The sequence below is a fragment of the Lissotriton helveticus genome, chromosome 4_1 (genome assembly GCF_964261635.1).
Source record: "Lissotriton helveticus chromosome 4_1, aLisHel1.1, whole genome shotgun sequence".
NCBI classification, from domain to species: Eukaryota; Metazoa; Chordata; class Amphibia; order Caudata; family Salamandridae; genus Lissotriton; species Lissotriton helveticus.
The window spans coordinates 1,137,165,188-1,137,185,997 of NC_136063.1; the positions used below are offsets into that span (position 1 = coordinate 1,137,165,188).

At 48.9% G+C, this 20,810-nt stretch overlaps 1 protein-coding gene across 1 annotated transcript in view; it reads right to left on the reverse strand.

The window, feature by feature from the left end:
- LOC144827452 (uncharacterized) overlaps positions 1 to 18,497 on the reverse strand; it is an 85,968-nt gene extending 67,471 nt beyond the window's left edge. Inside the window, exon 1 of the mRNA XM_078685758.1 lies at positions 18,395 to 18,497. The gene's annotated coding sequence lies outside the window, so the exon portion shown is untranslated. The remainder of the gene's footprint in view (positions 1 to 18,394) is intronic.
- Positions 18,498 to 20,810: the final 2,313 nt, after the last annotated feature.

Consider the following 20,810-nt stretch of genomic DNA (forward strand, 5'->3'; position numbering starts at 1 on the left):
TGGAGGGTGGAGTTGGAGGGTGGAGTTGGAAAGTGGAGTTGGAGTTGGAGGGTGGAGTTGGAGGGTGGAGTTGAAGAGTGGAGGGTGGAGATGGAGTTGGAGGGTGGAGTTGGAGGGCGGAGTTGGAGGGTGAAGTTGGAGTTGGAAGGTGGAGTTGGAGGGTGAAGTTGGAGTTGGAGGGTGGAGTTGGAGTTGAAGGGTGGAGTTGGAGGGTGGAGTTGGAGGGTGGAGTTGGAGGGTGGAGTTGGAGGGTGGAATTGGAGGGTGGAGTTGAATGGTGGAGGGTGGAGCTGGAGTTGGAGGGTGGAGTTGGATTGGGGAGTTGAGGTTGGAGTGTGGAGTTGGAGGGTGGAGTTGGAGGGTGGAGTTGGAGTTGGAGGGTGGAGTTAGAGGGTGGAGTTGGAGTTGGAAGGTGGAGGGTGGAGTTGGAGTTGGAGGGTGGAATTGGAGGGTGGAGTTGAAGGGTGGATGGTGGAGTTGGAGGGTAGAGTTGGAGTTGGAGGGTGGAGTTGGAGGGTGAAGTTAGAGTTGGAGGGTGGAGTTGGAGTTGGAGGGTGGAGTTGGAGGATGGAGTTTGAGGGTGGAGTTAGAGTTGGAAGGTGGAGTTAGAGGTTGGAGATGGAGGGTGGAGTTGAATGGTGGAGGGTGGAGTTGGAGTTGGAGGGAGGATTTGAGGGTGGAGTTGGAGGGTGGGGTTGGAGCTGGAGGGTGGAGTTAGAGGGTGAAGGGTAGAGTTGGAGGGTGGAGGTGGAGTTGTAGGGTGGAGTTGGAGGGTGGAGTTAGAGTTGTAGGGTGGAGTTGGAGTTGGAGGGTGGAGTTGTAGGGTGGAGTTGGAGTTGGAGGGTGGAGTTGGAGTTGAAGATTGGAGTTGGAGGGTGGAGTTGGAGTTGGAGCGTGGAGTTGGAGGCTGGAGTTGGAGTTGGAGGGTGGAGTTGAAGGGTGGAGTTGGAGGGTGGAGGGTGGGTTGGAGGGTAGAGGTTGGAGTTGGAGGGAAGAGTTGGAGTTGGATGTTGTAGTTGGAGGGTGGAGTTGGAATGTGGAGTTGAAGGGTGCAGTTGGAGGGTGGAGTTGGAGTTGGCGGGTGGAGTTGGAGGGTAGAGTTGGAGGGTAGAGTTGGAGGGTGGAGTTGGAGGGTGGAGTTGGAGTTGGAGGGTGGAGTTGGAGGGTGGAGTTGGAGTTGAAGGGTGGAATTGGGGGGTGGAGTTAGAGTTGGAGGGTGGAGTTGGAATTGGAGGGTGGAGTTGGAGGGTAAAGTTGGAGGGTGGAGTTGGAGGGTGGAGTTGGAGGGTGGAGTTGGAGTTCGAGGGTGGAGTTGGAGTTGGAGGGTGGAGTTGGAGGGTGGAGTTGGAGGGTGGAGTTTGAGTTAGAGGGTGGAGTTGTAGTTGGAGGATAGAGTTGGAGGGTGGAGTTGGAGGGTGGAATTGAAGGGTAGATTTGGACGGTGGTGTTGGAGGGTGTTGGACCCGGCCTCATGGCGTGGTCCTACCCCTCCCGCATGGCGGGCCCAGGACGACATCAACCCGCCTCTGGACCTCGGGCGGCCCCTTCTGCCCGACCCTGCACGCCCCAACACCACAGATCCAGCTACCCTCCCGGATCCCCATCATCGGCCTGGCCCCCGCATAGGCCCATCACGACCGAAGCACGAGGCCGTGCCCGACTCCATCTTGGGCCCACCACGTCACGACCACGTGGCCTCGGCCCCAGCCTCGGCCCCAGCGAAGCCCAGACATCGAGGCACCAAGATCCACCCAGGTGGTCGAGTGGCCACTCGACAGATCCCGGAGGGAGAGGAGTTTCGATGGCCCTCCAGCCGTCCCCGGACGCCTGGTATCGATCGCCCTCCGGCCTCCCTGGGCGCTGGCTCCACCCCCCTGCTGGGTGTCTGGACACCTTCATCCCGGCCCCTCTGACCCCCAGGCGCGAGGGTCCGGACTTCAAAGACCTCCAGACCTATATCTGGGCCAGCCCTGGATCAGGTCTTCAGTTGTATCCTGGACTGGAAGCCCTGCTGACGCTGTCACGGCCAAAACCAGACGAACTCATCCGTAACCCGACGACCATCAGAGAGCCTGCTGGCGCTGCCGCGGCCTACCTTGCTGAACCATCCGAGAGCCTGCTGGCGCTGCCGCGGCCTACCTTGCTGAACCATCCGAGAGCCTGCTGGCGCTGCCGCGGCCTACCTTGCTGAACTATCTGAGAGCCTGCTGGCGCTGCCACGGCCTACCTTGCTGAACCATCCGAGAGCCTGCTGGCGCTGCCGCGGCCTACCTTACTGAACCATCCGAGAGCCTGTTGGCGCTGCAGCGGCCTACCTTGCTGAACCATCTGAGAGCCTGCTGGCGCTGCCGCGGCCTACCTTGCTGAACCCTCTTGTTAGCCTGCTGGCGCCGCCGCGGCTCGAACCTCTCGGAACCCCCCAGCTCGAGGATTGAGAGCTGTGCGTAGGGTATCCCTTGGTCCGCCCAGAGTAAGACAGTCCCGCTACCTTACCCCCCTTTACGAGACTTTACAGATCCCTCGATCTGCTTGTACATACTGCCAAGAACCAGCAACCGTTTACTACTTATAAAGCTTGAGAACTTGACCTCCTGTGTGGTGTCCGTTTGTAGTGTTGTGATTACTCTGCTGTACGATCCTAGGAGAGGACCCTCATTCAGGAGGCCTCTCGGTAAACGCTCGGCTACTTCTCGACGGAGGGGTGGACCTAGGGGTGGTCAGTCAGACATCTTCTGTCTCCCCCGGGTCGCCTTTCTAACAGAGGGTGGAGTTGGAGGGTGGAGTTGGAGGGTCGAGGGTGGAGTTGGAGCGTGAAGTTGGAGTTGGAAGGTGGAGCTGGAGTTGGAGGGTGGAGTTGGAGGATGGAGTTGGAGTTAGAGGGTGGAGTTGGAGTTGGAGTTGGAGGGTGAAGATGGAGGGTGGAGTTGGAGTTTTGGAGTTGAAGGGTGGAGTTGGAGTTAAAGGGTGGTGTTGGAATTGGAGGGTGGAGTTGGAGTTGGAGGGTGGAGTTGGAGGGTGGAGTTGAATGGTGGAGGGTGGAGTTGGAGTTGGAGGGTGGAGTTGGAGGGTGAAGTTGGAGGGTGGAGTTGGAGGGTGGAGTTGGAGTTGGAGGTTGGAGATGGAGGGTGGAGTTGAGGTTGGAGGGTGGAGATGGAGAGTGGAGTTGGAGAGTGGAGTTGGAGGGTGGAGTTAGAGTAGGAGGGTTGAGTTGGAGGGTGGAGTTGGGGGGTAGAGTTGGAGGGTGGAGTTGGAGGGTGGAGTTGGAGTTGAGGGTGGAGTTGGAGTTGGAGTTGGAGGGTGGAGTTGGAGTTGGAGGGTGGAGTTGGAGGGTGGAGTTGAACGGTGGAGGGTGGAGTTGGAGTTGGAGGGTGGAGTTGGAGGGTGGAGTTGGGTTGTGGAGTTGAGGTTGGAGTGTGGAGTTGGAGGGTGGAGTTGGAGTTGGAGGGTGAAGTTAGAGGGTGGAGTTAGGGTTGGAGGGTGGAGTTGGAGTCGGAGGTTGGAATTGGAGGGTGGAGTTGAAGGGTGGATGGTGGAGTTGGATTTGGAGGGTGGAGTTGGAGTTGGAGGGTGGAGTTGGAGGGTGGAGTTGGAGGGTGAAGTTGGAAATGGAGGGTGGAGTTGTAGTTGGAGGGTGGAGTTGGAGGGTGGAGTTGGAGTTGGAGGGTGGAGTTGGAGTTGGAGGGTGGAGTTGGAGGGTGGAGTTGGAGGGTGGAGTTGGAGGGTGGAGTTGAGTTGGAGCGTGGAGTTGGAGTTGGAGGGTGGAGTTGGAAGGTGGAGTTGGAGTGTGGAGGGTGGGTTGGAGGATGGAGGTTGCAGTTGGAGGTTGGAGTTGGAGGTTGGAGTTGGAGGGTGGAGTTGGAGTGTGGAGGGTGGGTTGGAGGATGGAGGTTGCAGTTGGAGGTTGGAGTTGGAGGGTGTAGTTGGAGGGTGGAGTTGGAGGGTGGAGTTGGAGGGTGGAGGTGGAGGCTGGAGTTGAAGGTTGGAGTTGAAGGGTGCAGTTGGAGTGTGGAGTTGGAGTTGTCGGTGGAGTTGGAGGGTGGAGTTCGAGTTGGAGTTGGAGGGTGGAGTTGGAGGGTAGAGTTGGAGGGTAGAGTTGGAGGGTGGAGTTGGAAGGTGGAGTTGGAGTTGGAGGGTGGAGTTGGAGGGTAGAGTTGGAGGGTGGAATTTAAGGATGGAGTTGGAGTTGGAGGGTGGAGTTGGAGTTAGAGGATGGAGGTGGAGTTGGAGGGTGTAGTTGGAGGGTGGAGTTGGAGGGTGGAGTTGGAGGGTGGAGTTAGAGGGTGGAGTTGGAGGGTGGAATTGGAGTTGGAGTGTGAAGTTGGAGGGTGGAGTTGGAGTTAGATGGTGGAGTTGGAGGATAGAGTTGGAGGGTGGAGTTGGAGGGTGGAATTGAAGGGTGGAGTTGGACGGTGGCGTTGAAGGGTGGAGTTGGAGGGTGGAGGGTGGAGTTGGAGCGTGAAGTTGGAGTTGGAAGGTGGAGTTGGAGTTGGAGGGTGGAGTTGGAGTTGGAGGGTGGAATTGAGGTTGGAGGGCGGAGTGGGAGATTGGAGCTGGAGAGTGGAGTTCGAGGGTAGAGTTGAAGTAGGAGGGTGGAGTTGGAGGGTGGAGTTGGGGGGTGGAGTTGGAGAGTGGAGTTGGGGGGTGGAGTTGGAGGGTGGAGTTAGAGTTGGAGGGTGGAGTTGGAGTTGGAGGGTGGAGTTGGAGGGTGGATTTGGAGTTGGAGGGTGGAGATGGAGGGTGGAGTTGGAGGGTGGAGTTGAAGGGTGGAGGGTGGAGTTGGAGTTGGAGGTGGAGTTGGAGGTTGAAGTTGGAGGGTGGAGTTGGAGGGTGGAGTTGGAGTTGGAGGGGTGGAGATGAAGGGTGGAGTTGGAGGATGGAGTTGGAGTTGGAGGGTGGAGTTGGAGGGTGGAGTTAGAAAGTGGAATTGGAGTTGGAGGGTGGAGATGGAGGGTGGAGTTGAAGAGTGGAGGGTGGAGTTGGAGTTGGAAGGTGGAGTTGGAGTTGGAGGGTGAAGTTGGAGTTGGAGTTGGAGTTGGAGGGTGGAGTTGGAGGGTGGAGTTGGAGGGTGGAGTTGGAGGGTGGAGTTAGAGTTGGAGGGTGGAGTTGGAGGGTAGATTTGGAGTTGTAGGGTGGAGTTGTAGGATGGAATTGGAGGGTGGAGTTGAATGGTGGAGGGTGGAGCTGGAGTTGGAGGGTGGAGTTGGAGGGTGGAGTTGGAGGGTGGAGTTGGATTGGGGAGTTGAGGTTGGAGTGTGGAGTTGGAGGGTGGAGTTGGAGGGTGGAGTTGGAGTTGGAGGGTGGAGTTAGAGGGTGGAGTTGGAGTTGGAAGGTGGAGGGTGGAGTTGGATTTGGAGGGTGGAATTGGAGGGTGGAGTTGAAGGGTGAATGGTGGAGTTGGAGGGTGGAGTTGGAGTTGGAGGGTGGAGTTGGAGGGTGAAGTTAGAGTTGGAGGGTGGAGTTGGAGTTGGAGGGTGGAGTTGGAGGGTGGAGTTGGAGGGTGGAGTTAGAGTTGGAAGGTAGAGTTAGAGGTTGGAGATGGAGGGTGGAGTTGAATGGTGGAGGGTGGAGTTGGAGTTGGACGGAGGATTTGAGGGTGGAGCTGGAGGGTTGGGTTGGAGCTGGAGGGTGGAGTTAGAGGGTGGAGTTGAGGTTGAAGGGTAGAGTTGGAGGGTGGAGGTGGAGTTGTAGGGCGGAGTTGGAGGGTGGAGTTAGAGTTGGAGGGTGGAGTTGGAGTTGGAGGGTGGAGTTGTAGGGTGGAGTTGGAGTTGGAGGGTGGAGTTGGAGTTGAAGATTGGAGTTGGAGGGTGGGGTTGGAGTTGGAGCGTGGAGATGGAGGCTGGAGTTGGATTTGGAGGGTGGAGTTGAAGGGTGGAGTTGGAGGGTGGAGGGTGGGTTGGAGGGTGGAGGTTGGAGTTGGAGGTTGGAGTTGGAGGTTGGAGTTGGAGTTGGAGGTTGTAGTTGGAGGGTGGAGTTGGAATGTGGAGTTGAAGGGTTCAGTTGGAGGGTGGAGTTGGAGTTGGCGAGTGGAGTGGGAGGGTAGAGTTGGAGGGTAGAGTTGGAGGGTGGAGTTGGAGTTGGAGGGTGGAGTTGGAGGGTGGAGTTGGAGGGTGGAGTTGGAGTTGAAGGGTGGAATTGGGGAGTGGAGTTAGAGTTGGAGGGTGGAGTTGGAATTGGAGGGTTGAGTTGGAGGGTAAAGTTGGAGGGTGGAGTTGGAGTTGGAGGGTGGAGTTGGAGTTGGAGGGTGGAGTTGGAGGGTGGAGTTGGAGGGTGGAGTTGGAGTTGAAGTGTGAAGTTGGAGGGTGGAGTTGGAGTTAGAGGGTGGAGTTGGAGTTGGAGGATAGAGTTGGAGGGTGGAGTTGGAGGGTGGAATTGAAGGGTGGATTTGGACGGTGGAGTTGGAGGGTGGAGTTGGAGGGTCGAGGGTGGAGTTGGAGCGTGAAGTTGGAGTTGGAAGGTGGAGCTGGAGTTGGAGGGTGGAGTTGGAGTTGGAGGGTGGAGTTGGAGTAAGAGGGTGGAGTTGGAGTTGGAGTTGGAGGGTGGAGATGGAGGGTGGAGTTGGAGTTTTGGAGTTGGAGGGTGGAGTTGGAGTTGGAGGGTGGTGTTGGAATTGGAGGGTGGAGTTGGAGTTGGAGGGTGGAGTTGGAGGGTGGAGTTGAATGGTGGAGGGTGGAGTTGGAGTTGGAGGGTGGAGTTGGAGGGTGAAGTTGGAGGGTGGAGTTGGAGGGTGGAGTTGGAGTTGGAGGTTGGAGATGGAGGGTGGAGTTGAGGTTGGAGGGCGGAGATGGAGAGTGGAGTTGGAGAGTGGAGTTGGAGGGTGGAGTTCGAGTAGGAGGGTTGAGTTGGAGGGTGGAGTTGGGGGGTAGAGTTGGAGGGTGGAGTTGGGAGGTGGAGTTGGAGGGTGGAGTTGGAGTTGAGGGTGGAGTTGGAGTTGGAGGGTGGAGTTGGAGTTGGAGGGTGGAGTTGGAGGGTGGAGTTGAACGGTGGAGGGTCGAGTTGGAGTTGGAGGGTGGAGTTGGAGGGTGGAGTTGGGTTGTGGAGTTGAGGTTGGAGTGTGGAGTTGGAGTGTGGAGTTGGAGGGTGGAGTTGGAGTTGGAGGGTGAAGTTAGAGGGTGGAGTTGGAGTTGGAGGGTGGAGTTGGAGTTGGAGGTTGGAATTGGAGGGTGGAGTTGAAGGGTGGATGGTGGAGTTGGATTTGGAGGGTGGAGTTGGAGTTGGAGGGTGGAGTTGGAGGGTGGAGTTGGAGGGTGGAGTTGTAGTTGGAAGGTGGAGTTGGAGGGTGGAGTTGGAGGGTGGAGTTGGAGTTGGAGGGTGGAGTTGGAGGGTGGAGTTGGAGTTGGAGGGTGGAGTTGGAGGGTGGAGTTGAGTTGGAGCATGGAGTTGGAGTTGGAGGGTGGAGTTGGAGGGTGGAGTTGGAGGGTGGAGTTGGAGTGTGGAGGGTGGGTTGGAAGATGGAGGTTGCAGTTGGAGGTTGGAGTTGGAGTTGGAGGTTGGAGTTGGAGGGTGGAGTTGGAGTGTGGAGGGTGGGTTGGAGGATGGAGGTTGCTGTTAGAGGTTGGAGTTGGAGTTGGAGGGTATAGTTGGAGGGTGTAGTTGGAGGGTGGAGTTGGAGGGTGGAGGTGGAGGCTGGAGTTGAAGGTTGGAGTTGAAGGGTGCAGTTGGAGTTGGAGGGTGGCGTTGGAGTTGTCGGGTGGAGTTGGAGGGTGGAGTTCGAGTTGGAGTTGGAGGGTGGAGTTGGAGGGTAGAGTTGGAGGGTAGAGTTGGAGGGTGGAGTTGGAAGGTGGAGTTGGAGTTGGAGGGTGGAGTTGGAGGGTAGAGTTGGAGGGTGGAATTTAAGGGTGGAGGGTAGAGTTGGAGGGTGGAGTTGGAGTTGGAGGGTGGAGTTGGAGGGTGGAGATGGAGTTGGAGGGTGGAGTTGGAGTTGGTGGGTGGAGTTGGAGGGTGGAGTTGAAGTTGGAGTGTGGAGTTGGAGGGTGGAGTTGGAGGGTGGAGTTGGGTTTGGAGGGTGGAGTTGGAGGGTGGAGTTGGAGGGTGGAGTTGAAGGGTGGAGTTGGAGGGTGGAGTTGGAGGGTGGAGTTGGAGGGTGGAGTTGGAGTTGGAGGGTGGATTTGGAGGGTGAAATTGGAGTTGGAGGGTGCAGTTGGAGTTGTAGGTTTGGAGTTGGAGGGTGGAGTTGGAGTTGGAGGTTGGAGTTGGAGGATGGAGTTAAAGGGTGGAGGGTGGAGGGTGGAGTTGGAGGTTGGAGTTGGAGTTGGAGGGTGGAGTTGGAGGTTGGAGTTGGAGGGTAAGTTGGAGTTGGAGGGTGGAGTTGGAGGGTGGAGTTGGAGGGTGGAGTTGGAGTTGGAGGGTCAAGTTGGAGTTGGAGTTGGAGGGTGGAGTTGGAGGGTGGAGTTGGAGTTGGAGGGTGGTTTTGGAGTTGGAGGGTGAAGTTGGAGTTGGAGTGTGGAGTTGGAGGGTGGAGTTAGAGTTGGAGGGTGGAGTTGGAGGTTTGAGTTGGAGGGTGGAGTTGAATGGTAGAGGCTGGAGTAGGAGTTGGAGGGAGGATTTGAGGGTGGAGTTGGAGGGTGGGGTTGGAGTTGGAGGGTGGAGTTAGAGGGTGGAGTTGAGGTTGGAGGGTAGAGTTGGAGGGTGGAGGTGGAGTTGGAGGGTGGAGTTGGAGGGTGGAGTTGAAGGGTGTATGGTGGAGTTGAAGTTGGAGGGTGGAGTTGGAGTTGGAGGGTGGAGTTGGAGGGTGGAGTGTGGAGTAGGAGTTGGAGGCTGGAGTTGGAGGATGGAGTTGGAGTTGGAGGGTGGAGTTGGAGGGTGGAGTTGGAGGGTGGAGTTGGAGTTGAAGGGTGGAGTTGGAGGGTGGAGTTGGAGGGTGGAGGTGGAGTTAGAGTTGGAGGGTGGAGTTGGAGTTGGAGGGTGGAGGGTGGAGTTGGAGTTGGAGTGTGGAGTTGGAGGGTGGAGTTGGAGTTGGAGGGTGGAGTAGGAGTTGGAAGGAGGAGTTGGAGGGTGGAGTTGGAGGGTGGAGTTGGAGGTTGCAGGTGGAGGTTGGAGTTGGATTTGGAGGGTGGAGTTGGAGGGTGGAGGGTAGAGTTGGAGGGTGGAGAGAGAGGGGTAGGGAGGAGAAAACAAGAGAAGCGGACATCAAAGGAAGGGTGTGCGGAAACGAACATATGGGGTGTGAGTGAGCGAAAGTTAATTGCTGTAAGAGGGGGAGCAGGAAGTGAGGCCAAGCGCACGCTGGCGAAAGCAGTCTGCTGCTTTTAAGTCAATGCCAGATGCCTGCTTCGCACTTTAATGCCTCACATGCACTGGCCATAAACCGCATTCCAGAGGTCTTTGGTAGACTTTTCTTTTCCCCTTACTATAATCTCGCATTGCGATTGCTTACGTAATAGCTAGGCTCGACCTAATGAGGGGCATCAATCAGATCAAAACTATTTTATTCATAGTGACTTGCAAAACCCACCACAAAGATTGTGTCCATATATTAACATTGAAGGCAATGCTGAACCATCCACTGTCCTAACCTGTGAGGGAACATTCTTAGTGATCAAAGGTATCTCTAATGATTGTCCAAACTTGATAACCATATAATTCCCTGAGACACCTAAACCTGACCTGAAGTCCTGAAACCAATTCACCTTGTTCATTGGATAAAATAATTTTGTTAGGAACTGCTACATGAGTAATCAATCACTACATAGTATTAGCTGCCTATTTTGTGACAAACGGCTTATCTTCACTCAACAAGGCAGCACCATTTATTGTCGAGGCGCTCAGTTTTCCACTGGTTGTAACCTTTCTAACTGAAGGCATCTGTATTTGACTCTTGAAAATTCTATGTTTACTGTGACAATATTTTAGATAATATCCACATTTACCACAATACAAACACATTCTTTGTACAAATCTTCTTTTCGTTTCTTCCTTTTGCAAAGCTCATATCATAATAAATTGCAAGTTTTAAAAATAAAAAAAGACTGTTATGAACGGAGGTTTGCTCCCTGGGGCGGGGCCTATGTTGGCACCGCGAATGTCACATCTGCTGCTGACAACGCCAACAATACGATGCAGTGCCAAACGATGCCAACTACTAGCATGCAAGGGGAAATTGCAAAAAATGATTCAGGATGCAGTCTGACACTAGGGAATATTCTCATATAAAGAATCAGCGTCTAGATAGAGTCTCTACCAACTAAAGCGTTATGGAATGTAAGTAACTTGTTCGTCAAGATGTTAGTTATCACCTCTGTTGTAGGTAGGGTCAGGTCAAGGACCTCCTCAGACCCTAGGCACCACAGACATAGTTCATAGGGATCTGTCACAGACATTGTTTTTCAACATTCCCTGAAATGTTTAAGCCCTGTTGTTTTGGTAGGTGACATATTGTCCCTGGGACTCTGAAAAAGAATGTTTTGGGAGAAAAATAGTCGTCAAAGAGAGGAGGAGTAAGCTCTGTTTCCGCCTCAAAAAGCATGTATACAAAGGAACTGACATCAGCACGCCTGGATGGTGGTTATTTACACCCAAGTCTTCTGGAGTGGAACAACGTCAGCACGGAGTTGCACAACGTCATCTACTGGTATACAAGAGTACTGCTGCTTTTAAATATCTGGATCCAGTCTGATGCCTACCAGAAGCCTTAAAACAGCAGCATGTCATGCCAATTTTATTTGCTCTAGCATCATCCATGTAGCCATGACTGTCACAGCGACCTGTTGCTTTCATTGAATCCCCAAGTCATACTTTGAAACCATTCAGTAAAAGGTGGAAATCCATTAAGGAACTATTTGTCTCATCATCTTAAGAAAAGAATGGTAATTATCCTAGCTTCTTTCTGCAATGTCTATGAAAATCTCAGTTTTTGTCAAGACTGTAGGGAAGGATTATGCATAGTTTAAAGCGTACTCACCACCGACTGTACTGCATAGCTTTAAAATATAACCACTTAAAAGCAGAATACCCACACCACTTGACATCCTTGAAAATGTTGTCCAATCTAGCTCCCACTACCAGGGCTTTTAGTGCCTTGGAAACTCCTGTCGAGTGTGGCTCAAACCTGCAAATTTCAACCCTCCCTTGTTCAATCATCCACCTGATGCATCTGTTTAAGGCAGATTAAGACATTGTAGTGCCGACTGGTCTTGATTCTGTTGTCCTCTTGAAAGTTGTATGAAGTGTGTATCAATAGCAAATTGATGTTGCTAGAAAGCATGTAAGAAAGTCTAAAGACACTGGAGGAAAGGTTTTAACTCAAACCCTAATAAGAATGCCATTTCCAGATTTTAAAACCTATAAAATAGCCATTAAAACAAATCATTCGACTCACTTTGTGCTCAGAGTAATCAGTTCACCTCTCGACTAGACAGATTTTGGAGATTGTTAGAGAGTTTGGCCCACTCACTGTGAAAGATGTAAGTCTCTGCCCTCCTACACTTTATACAACCAACTCTATCACTTTTTAGCAGGAAGCATTTTAGAAATTAGCTCACCCTCTGCAGACCCCTCAATAACATATTAACTGGACTCTACTTCTCAAGGAAACACTTTTATGCGTTTTAAGCCTATAAAATAGGAAGAGCTAATTGAGCAGCTGAAAGAGATATTATCAAGATCTCTTCGGGATATCTGTAAGATGAAGATCATTCACACAGTTTGTGAAATTATTTGAATTAACTTACAGAATGAATGTATCAGGCCAGGTACCTAATGGGTGGGAAAATACTGCTGTCTTTGGAGCATAATTAAAGTTTAGCTCAATTACCGACCTGTATCATTTTTATCGTTTGCCACCAAACTGATGCAAAGCCTGGCTAATAATCAGTTATCAAGTTATTTGGAAAATAATTGCTCAGCCCGCAACAATCAGGTTTTAGACCAATGCACTCCTCTGATTAAGCCTTGACGTCCCTGTTGGATGCCCTCCATCTGTTGGATTCCTGATTCTTTTAGGCCTTTTGGCTTCTTTTGAGTCTGTTTCTTATTCAGTGCTTAACACGGATTAAATCAAACTTAGTAGTGGGCAACAAACTAAACAGCTGGGCTAACAACTGTTGGCTGGATAATCAATCATATAAGTCAAATATCACACGAGTTCCTCCAAAAGTTTCTTTAACCAATAAATGATGAAGTCGGCACAATCTGGAGTGTTATCAAAGGGTAAAAAGCTTTAGAGCAAGGAGATCTGGAAAGCCCATCTTGCTGCAACATTAGGATTCAAGGTCTTGCGTGAGTGGAAAAATAAATTCAGACTTACATTCAGAAGCTACTCCCACACATCGTGAACAACATTGTTAACATGCACTGTACATACATATGTTCGAATGTTCCTCACCCATTACTGTACCCATATGTGATGAGTTCCAACACCTACAGGAGTCCTGCACGTGTCTTGCATAATTATGTAATGATTATTTTGCCTCCCACTACTGTATCCCTCTTACCCAAAATTGTGAAGCGCTCCGATACCTGTAAGGGTCACGTTGGCGCTATACAAAACTTTATAAATAAATATTTGTGCCTTGCGCATCAGACTCAAACATTTTACCGCTGACCTGACTCTGTGAAATATCTAGTCTGTTATGTGACTTGTTCACCAGCCATTAATATTTTGCTATGTATGACTATAAGGGAGAGCCATTAGCATGAATACTGAATTCCAAGTCCTGTTATTGCTATGACAGAAAAACTGGGAGAAAAAAGTTGTTTCATACTGTTGCAAACTGATAAATCAGTTCCAGGTTATCCTGCCATGGCTCTCAGAGAGCCTGTCAGCATTGGATGAAGAGCAGAGAGCACAACTTTGAGCAAGGAAGGAAAGGAAAGCTCTAGAGAGAAATGTGGTAGGGTAGCCAGAGGCCAGGAATAATGTTTTTATATTTTGGCAGGAGAAAGATTTAAAGAGAGGTGTGGTGGGAGGCAAAATATCAGGCTTATCAATGAGTAAGGCAATGGCTTTTGCCTCAGTGTTCTGAGATGCATCATAGACAGGGCCAGACTGGGCGTAGCGGGCACTAGGTTTTTCCCCGGTGGGCCGTCAGTGTGAGGGATGGTTTTTGGCCTGTGGGGTGTTGTTTTTGTTACAGGGCCGTTTTTGCAGCACAGCTATAATATCGGACCCTGTAACAAAATCGTCTGAAACCGGCACTGGCAAACAGCTAGGTCGCACCCCTAACCCCCCAGGCCGTCCGCCGAGCACTTTGCCGGGTCTTGTTTTGGTTCTCAGTCCAGCCCTGATCATAGACAACTCAAGCTTCCATCTCATCATCTATTTGATTCTACCTAGGACCCCTGCGTGCAAAACATGGCAGTTGTGTTAAATGATCGCTAGTCCGAAATGTTTAGTTGATGCATGAGAAATTGCAAGAGATCTAAGTCAATAATCAGCTTCAAAATGTATTAGTGGGTTAAACGGATAATTTCACTATAAATATTATTCCGCTAATAGGAACAAAACAACATGTAAAGGGTGATGGTACTTTGTGGTTCAACTTAAATTTGAAGAACTGTAAAGTGTCCTTTATGGCTAAATTATTTTGGGGAAAATATACAATTGATGATGGCACTTTGTTGCAATAACTTTTTTTTGCAAGGTGCACATGAAATTCCTATGGTCTTGTTTAGCCTAAGAGTGTTATGTTAAAATGTCTGATTTAAGCACCATTAGCGACAATCATTTGAAAAGGTCTGGATAGAGATAATTGAAAACCCTGCGTCACTGGCCCCTCTGCCACAAAGGATAGATTCATTCTGAGGTCATCCATGTGGGCTCATTTAAAAGAATTCCTTGCACCTGAGAGACCTTCCAGGCATGTACTGATAACTCTGCTTTGGCTTCATTCATAAACAATTAATTTAAACTGACCAAGCGTTAGAAACTGGGTGAGAGGGGTGGAAGCATCACTCAAGTAATAAACATAATCCTTGTCTGGTTAACCACAAAAGTCACTAAGTAAACCTGTGCTTACCCTCCGGTGCTTTGGCACAAGATCACTTATGCTTAAGATAGGGTTAATGTGCATAGTACTTATGCAGCATGCAAACAAAGTAACAAAGTGATAACACAACGCAAGACAAATCCCAAATCTATTGATGTTGCTAGAGATTCTCTTTGGCAGTCATTGCAGTCTACTGTGCTGGTGCTGGTTATCTTGACTGGGAGTGAATGTTTGATTCATTCAGCTCTCCGTCCATCATTTGTTTGCTGAGCACTTTTGCCGTAAGTGGGATGAGTAAGCCTAGATGTGTGTCCTTTACTGACTGTGCCACTGGATTTAAGCTAGCCTAGCTGATGACGGGTGATGCTCCGAAATTGGTCCTTTGATACTTTTTTCTGGTCCAAGGAAGGCCTTGCTTGACAGTACAGGCTGGACCGTTCCCATGAGAAGCAGGATCAACACTGATTTGTATATGGCTGGGTCTAAACTGGCATGACATGGAGAGCAAAAGAGCAATGGGTTTAACCCATATTTCTTAACTGGGGATGAATGTTTGGGTCATTCAGCATTCCTTCCATCATTTGTTTGCATAGCACTTTTCACCCTAAGGGAGATGGGTATGCCCTGACATGGGTCCCTTGCTCACTGTTGCACTGGATTGAAGCTACCATGGCTGATGAGTGGTGATACTCCGAAATCGGTCCTAGGATGCTTGTGTCTGGTCTAAGGATGGCCTGGCTTTTCAGTTCGGTCTAGACTGTTACCATGAGACGCAGGTTCAAGACTGTTTTGCATTTGGCTTGGTCTAAACTGGGATGACATAGTGAGCACAATAACGATGGCTATAACCCAGATCACTTGACTGGGGGTCAACATTTGATTCATTCAGCATTCCGTCCATCATTTGTTTGCTCTGAACTTTTCACGTTAAGTGGGATGAGTAAGCTCAGATGTGTGTTCCTTGCTGGCTGTGCCACTGGATTCAAGCTAGCTTGGCTGATGAGGGGTGATGCCCCGAAACCGGTCCTAGGATGCTTGCTTCTGGTCCAGAGCAGGACTTGCTTGACAGTTCGGGCTGGACTGTTTCCATGAGGAGCAGGATCAAGACTGATTTGTATATGGTTGGGTCTAAGCTAGGGTGGTATGGTGAGCAAAGGAACAATGGATTTAACCCAGATCTCTTGACTGGGGATGAATGTTTGATTAATTCAGCATTCCTGTCATCATTTGTTTGCATAGCACTTTTCACCCTAAGTGGGACGGGTATGCCCAGACATGGGTCCCTTGCTCACTGTCGCACTGGATTAAAGCTAGCATGGCTGATGAGGGGTGATACTCCAAAATCGGTCCCAGGATGCTTGTGTCTGGTCCAAGGATGGCCTGGCTTTTCAGTTTGGTCTAGACTGTTACCATGATAAGCAGGGTCAAGACTTTTTTGCATATGGCTGTGTCTAAAGTGGGATGGCATTGGGAGCAAAATATCGCTAAATTTAACCCAGATCTCTTGAGTGGGTGTCAATGGTTGATTCATTCAGCAGTCCATCCATCATTTGTTTGCGTGGTGCTGGATCTAGGAGCGGACATGAAGAGCAGGTAGTCGCAGGAGATTCACGCTGGCAGGCATTGCAGATGGTTGTCGGGTGACATGAGGAGTCCATTCGCAGTCGCACAGTAGCCAAAAACTTCAGAATCTTCACCTGGGACTCAGGGCTTGCGGTTTCAGACAAGAAGGGAACACTCTAATGCTAGCCAAGGGTCCATGAATTGGATGGGCACCTATTGGGGATCAGAGTTCACTCCAGCAGAGGCCGGCAGAAGGGCTCAGGCAGGCCCAGTTGCTGCTGGTCAGCTTTTCAGTTGCAGGGAGGCTCCTGGAAGCATGCCTTGTCCCTTTAGCTCAAACAGGAGGTCAGTCAACTAACTCTTGGAGTCACTTCCATGGAGCCTGAGCCCAAGTCAAGCAGGTCCAATCTTCCATCTTCAAATGCAGGACAGTTCTTCTTCCTAATCTTACACAGGTCAAGGAATGTTCTGATGAGAGGTTTTGAAGGTACCACTTTTATTTTCAGTGCCAGTCTGCAGGTGAGGGACGTCCCATTTGTCTAAATTTCACTCTTTCCTATATTTGGCTCAAAACTGTCCAGGGTGACAAAGGGGAGACAGGGAATCATGCCTTTAAGATATTCTCATTGTCAGGGCATGTAAAACTGAAGTAAACCTTTGCTACTTTTTAAATACACTGCACCCTGCCATATGAACTATTAGGGCTTGCCTTAGGGGTGACTTACAAGTATTAAACAAGAATGCTTAGGCCTAGCAAAAGGCATGTTGTGCCTGGTTGAAATGGCAGTTTAGTTAAAAACTGCACTACAGATTTAGTGGCAGAAGTAAGATATGTTTTGCAGTGCTACCTTAGTTAGGGAGAGGGGGCACAATGAGTGCTGCAGCCCACTAGTAGCATTTAATTTGCAGGCAGTGGGTACATTTAGTGCCATGTACTAGGGTTTTACAAGTAAATTAAATGTACCAGTCAGGTGTAGGTCAATTTTACTCTGCTTTAATGGGAAAGCACAATCAGTTTACCAGTGATTATCAGGAGCAATTTGCACAGAGTCCTAAAAGCCAACATAACTGGGTTCAGCGAAAGAAGGCAAAAATCTGGGGTGACCTGGCTTAGAGGGCAAGTTCGAACACCAACTCATTCTGTTGCTGCTTTCAACATTTAGAACTCATATTACCAGCCCACTAAATAGTAATATTTCTGCAGGTTGTAAGGCTGACCAAGAGATATTGAAACCATCACCACTGACATTGATTGGATGCAAATATACCTCATAGGTATCTCACCTTTTCCTATTTGATAGGTCGACAAGCCCAAACCTAACGTCAACATATATTAGATATCTCTAGATGGTAAATAGTGTTTGAACAGAACACAAGTAATCTTTCTTCTTTTCCCCACAGCCTATACGTTTTTCTCCTATACCTTACCAATGCACAGGTTCATAACACAGGTGTACAGCCTGACAGACCTCAAACACAAGACTCACATGAACATACAGAAGGAAGAGCAGAGTTTAATAACAACAATACCAGCCCAACAGTGCAGCAACAAGCAAAAGTTACCAGAAAACGAAATAGCTAAGCAAAAACTAGAGATGCCTGTAACATTTTGAGGACAATAAATCAACAAAAGTATTTTTCACTTCAAAACATCAACTCTGAACCACTAAGGGAATGTTTGTCAATGAAAGAAATTTACAAATTAGGTATGTCGTAATATGTACAGACTTCATCCCCTATCAATTAAAACACTTCACGCTCAATTACCACATTTATAGATGTTTTGAAAATATACAAGCAAACACAACTAATCATAAACAAATTAAACATGTAAACATAAATAATAATCTTTTTGAAATGAGAAATCATCTAAACTGGTGCTTAGTGAACAAAATTCTATGGGTACTTAGTTTAAAGCTAAGAAAGAAGAGGATCAGAGAGAGATCTATGATTGTCGTAGGAACTATTATGGATAACAATAAAACTACATACTCAAGAGGTGTGTGTTTGAGTGTATGTGTTTGTGTACCTAGATAATTCACGTTGTTTACTGATAAATAGATGGCTGGAAAGTCATGTGTGTTCCATTGAAATAAATCGAGTGCAATGTTAGTATGAAAAGTTAACCTGCATATTTTTCATACAGATTAATAAAATATAAAAAAATACTCATTAGCATAACTCATATGTAAAACATGTTCCTCTATATTATTAAAGAGATGTAATATCAGGGTTTCTTTAATCATAAACCTACACTTTTTACCCTCTTCACCATAACCTTAAAAAGATTCCTGAAATACTTAAGCCATCCCCTTAGGCCCTATACCTTATACTCAATGTGTTAATCGCTGTTTCCTTAATCCATTAACCCTAAACCCAAAAGTGTCAATCCTAATACCGTATATCCCACAATAATAAACCCTAGCGCTTATAACCGTCATAACCGTCACTCCTAACCTTTTCACTCCTTAACATTATACCCAAAACCCTTAACACTTAAATCTGTACCTCAAAATCTTAACTATTATCCCCTAAACCTCTAACCTAAAACCACATTACCTCACATCTATTCCCCTAATGCATAAACACTAGTACCTGAACTTTAACGTAAATTTTCATCATTTGTCCCCAGTATGTGTGTGTGTTTATGTAAGTGCACATGGATTCTTTAAATACACAGGCCTTTGGAGGTAGAACAATGTCTATATTCTATTAAAGTTTAATATTAACACAATGTTTTAGATTCAAAACATCACAGATATCCCATCCATCAAATTCCAAGTGTATTATAATCTAAAGCACTTGTAACATAGGGGAAGAAGTATCTGTCACATTTTGACTGAGTATCCCATCCACAAACCTCTAAATAAGACCCTCAGTCAAGCATTCTAACACATAAATGACCTTACCAGTTGTAGTAGTATTCAAGCTCAATAATAAATGTCAGTGTTTAAAGAAATTGCAGCTCTCACAAGCTAACACAGCTCCAACTGCCTCCTTCCAAGTCTCCAAGGAAAGTGACCACTGCACCAGAGATCTAGAACTCTCAGCCTCAGTTTCCTAGGCAGCACTAATGGAGCCCTTATGACACTATCAGCAACCATCTGCTTGTTATGTTTCTATTTGTGCTCCTTGGCAATGTCTGATGATGTCACACACACAGAATCTGGAGAGGTTGGAAGATGAATTGAGAATCCTGGTGTGTGGGAAATTCCAACAAAGAAAAGAAGCAGGATTATCCTTATTTAAAATGCAGAAAGGTCGTCGTTACTCAATATGGGAATGCCCACAAGATTTCGAATTCAGGTAAGCTTTGTTCCAGTGGCACAGTGTCACTGAAACCATGTCTGGACATACACTGTGTCATAGGAACAGAGCTATACCTATTTGATGAGCCCTAACCAGGGGAAAACCACTCCTGGGTTGCTTGGTTCCGGTTCAGGGAGAACTTAGCCTGTTCTCATTGGAGCAGAGTCAAGACTGATTTGCATATGGTTTGATCCAAACTTAAGTAGCATGGTATGGAAAATAATGATGGATTGGGATGCGGCCCAAGAATTACCAATGAATGAGATTAATTCAAACATTCCATGCATCACTTTTCTGTACACTTTAATGAAAAAGCATACATTGTTTATTAACCATGTACATCATGGGAAGGGTTTCCTAATTCACAGTTATATTTGTTGTCAATTCTTGTGGAGTATTGCTATTTTTTTTCAATGTTTTAAACCATTTGAAAATGGTTGTAATAACCAAGCGTGCAGTGTGCATTTGCACACTTTTTGCATGTTGTAATAATTGTTGGCCACTATTTTCTGTTGCTTTTATTATGAAGTATTATGATAGCAACATTGTTTGATATATCTTTGCTTTATTTCTTACCTAATGCCTCTGCACTAAACCTGTACGGAGTTTGCGGAGTTGCACTATGCGGCACTATGCGAACTGCAAACAAATCTCCACCGCACTACGCAGAGCTATGCGAGTGGCGGAGTATGATAAGAAAATGCTGTTTGCAGTGATTGGACAGTGCCGGATGCTTGTCCGCACTGTGCAATCATTGCGAACGGCACCATGCACAGTGCAAGTGGTCCCTGCTTTCCTTTTGTGCCGCTCAAGTAAATTTTTACTCGAGCGCCAGCTTTCTTAACGGGAACGGGCAGTTTCTCAACGGGAGCTGTCACAAGCATTCGCAACCACTTGCAAGAGAAACCTGTTGCCCCCTGCATTGAGAAATCTTGCCGGGATGTTGATTTTCCAAGCTCGCGCTCGCCAACTTGATGTTGACGATCGCTAATGAGGTAAAAAACTCTGCTACACAATGCGAAGTGGAGTTTTTTGGAACTCAGTGATCTCCGCTTAACGCGGAGTGCAGGAAAAGTGAGGTTCAAGAAACGCTTAGGAAGATGCGTTTCAGCCTTCACATGGCTTCATCAGTGCTGGTTTCAATGACTCCTCTTCCAGGGGGGCCAAACGCACAGATTTAAATATCGTGGCACTCCCCACCAGGTGGTCTCTCGCCCCTCCTCAGCCCAACGATGTTCAGGTGTCCTGCGCTCAAACCAACCAGGCAGGTGCATGCTGGGGCTAGGAGTACTCAGAGGAAGCCCTTTCAGTGACGAGGCATCTCCTAACAACATGTGAAGTCCCAACTGGTTGGCTAGGGATCCCAAAGCCACCAGAGGTACCTGGAATGATTATGCCTTCCTATGTCCCCTTCTCAGGCAATGGGGGGCCACGCGTTGCAGTTTCATGCAGCTACCAGAGTTCACAGGCTCTCAGCATTGCTCCAGACCGAGAGGGAGGTCGTCAGCCAGCGCCTGCTTGCTGGCGAAACATAGACACCAAAACTTTCTCCCAGGTAGGGAAAAAGGGGCGACACAGCTCCGGGGATTAAAAAGGCTTTAATAGCTCTTGTTTGGCACAAGTAAGTGAGGTCCATGAAACGCTTAGGCAAACGCATTTCAGCCTTCAAATGGCTTCATCAGTGCCGGTTTCAATGGCTCCTTCTTCCAGGGGGGCCAAATTCACAGATTTAAATATCGTGGCCACTCCCAATCAGGTGGTCCCTCGCCCCTCCTCAGCCCAACGATGTTCAGGTGTCCTGTGCTCAAACCAACCAGGCAGATGCATGCTGGGGCTGGGAGTACTCGGAGGAAACCCATTCAGTGATGGGGCATCTCCTAACAACATGTTAAGTCCCAACTGGTTGGCTAAGGATCCCAACGCCGCCACAGGTACCTGGAATGGTTTTGCCTTCCTATGTCCCCTTCTCAGACAAACAGTGTTGCCTCCTCGCTCCCAAAGTATGGAGGGCAACGT